Raw genomic sequence first — 2,288 nt, 5'->3', positions numbered from 1 at the left:
AAGCTATCGGGTACACTCTAGATGATATCAAAGGTCTCAACCCTTCATTGTGCATGCATCGAATTCATCTGGAGGACGATTCCAAATCTATCGAACATCAACGCAGACTCAATCCATCAATGAAGGAAGTCGTCAAGAAAGAGGTACTAAAACTTTTGGATGCAGGTATCATTTACCCTATATCCGACAGTCCTTGGGTAAGTCCGGTTCAAGTCGTCCCATAGAAAGGCGATATGACGGTGATAAAAAACGACAAAAATGAGCTGATTCCGACAAGAACAGTGACGGGTTGGCGTATGTGCATCAATTACAGGAAGCTAAATGCGAACACTCGCAAAGATCACTTCCCTTTACCTTTCATTGATCAAATGCTTGAACGTCTTGCTCTTCATTCTTATTTTTGTTTTCTTGACGGCTACTCGGGATTCTTTCAAATCCCTATTCACCCTAATGATCAGGAGAAGACAACTTTTACTTGCCCTTACGGGACCTTCGCTTATCGGCGCATGCCATTTGGGCTTTGCAACGCCCCTGCTACTTTTCAACGATGCATGATGGCGATCTTCTCTGACATTATTGAAGATTCGATGGAAGTGTTCATGGATGATTTCTCTGTCCATGGACATTCCTTCGATGTTTGTCTGACTAATCTGCGTAAAGTTCTAGATAGATGTTTGCAGGCCAATCTAGTGCTCAATTGGGAGAAGTGCCACTTCATGGTACAGGAAGGTATCGTCCTCGGACACAAGATCTCCGACAAAGGCATCGAGGTTGATAGGGCTAAAATCGAAGTGATCGAGAAATTACCGCCCCCGCACAATGTTAAAGCCATCCGCAGTTTCCTTGGTCATGCCGGTTTCTATCGTCGCTTCATCAAGGATTTCTCCAAAGTCACCAAACCTCTCACCGATCTCCTCTGTAAGGATGTGCCTTTCGTTTTCACTAATGATTGCGTTGCAGCTTTTGAAACGCTCAAAAAGGCGTTGATTTCCCCACCCATTATTCAACCGCCGAAATGGGATTTGTCTTTCGAAATTATGTGCGACGCCAGCGACTATAGAAGTCGTGCTTGGACAACGACAGGATAAAGTTCTTCATGCGATTTACTATGCCAGCAGAACATTGGATGATGCTCAGGTAAACTACATTACGACTGAGAAAGAACTACTTGCCGTTGTCTTTGCATTTGAAAAATTCAGGTCCTACCTTGTCGGTTCCAAAGTCATAGTCTACACCGATCACGCCGCCCTGCGATACTTACTCTCCAAGAAGGATGCTAAACTGCGCCTCATCCGTTGGATATTGCATCTTCAAGAGTTCGATCTTGAGATCCGGGACAAGAAAGGAGTCGAGAACGGAATAGCTGACACCTGTCACGCCTTGAACTCCCTGATCAACTTCCCATTGATGACAATCTTCGCGATGAGCACGTCTTCGCCATCTCTACTCTTGCGGAGGTCCCGTGGTATGTTGATTACGTCAATTACCTGGTAAGTACAATTCTTCCACCAAATCTAAGTTACAATGCCAGGAAGAAATTTCTCCACGATGTCAGGAACTATTTCTGGGACGACCCTTTCCTCTTCAAGAGAGGAACCGACGGTCTATTCCGCCGATGCATTCCTGAAGGTGAGATTTTCAGTGTTATTTCCCATTGTCATTCTTCTGACTACGCAGGCCAATTTGCGACATCCAAAACTGCAGCAAAAATCCTTCAGGCCGGTTTCTATTGGCCTACTCTCTTCAAAGATGTCCACAGGTTTGTTTCTTCATGTGACGCTTGCCAGCGTACGGGTAATATATCCCGTCGTCATGAAATGCCCCAACAATATATTCTTGAGGTAGAACCATTTGATGTCTGGGGCATAGATTTTATGGGACCTTTCCCCTCTTCTTGCGGAAATTTGTACATTATGGTTGCAGTTGACTACGTGACCAAATGGGTGGAAGTCCTGGCAAGTCCCACGAACGACAACAAGACCGTGGTGTGCATGCTCAAATGCACGATCTTCCCATGATTCGGTGTTCCCCGTGTCATCATCAGCGATGGGGGATCGTACTTCATCAATTGCACAATCAAAGCACTTCTGCTCTAATACGGTGTCAAACACAAGATTACAACACCTTATCACCCTCAGACCAATGGAATGGTAGAAGTTTCAAACCGTGAGATCAAGTCCATACTCGAGAAGACGGTATCCAGATCCCGAAAAGATTGGGCCCTCAAGCTCGATGATGTCGTTTGGGCGTATCGCACGGCATTCAAAACCTCCATTGGGATGACACCA

Source organism: Tarenaya hassleriana, unplaced genomic scaffold (assembly GCF_000463585.1).
Source record: "Tarenaya hassleriana unplaced genomic scaffold, ASM46358v1 Cleome62, whole genome shotgun sequence".
Taxonomy (NCBI): Eukaryota; Viridiplantae; Streptophyta; class Magnoliopsida; order Brassicales; family Cleomaceae; genus Tarenaya; species Tarenaya hassleriana.
This window is presented reverse-complemented; position numbering follows the sequence as displayed.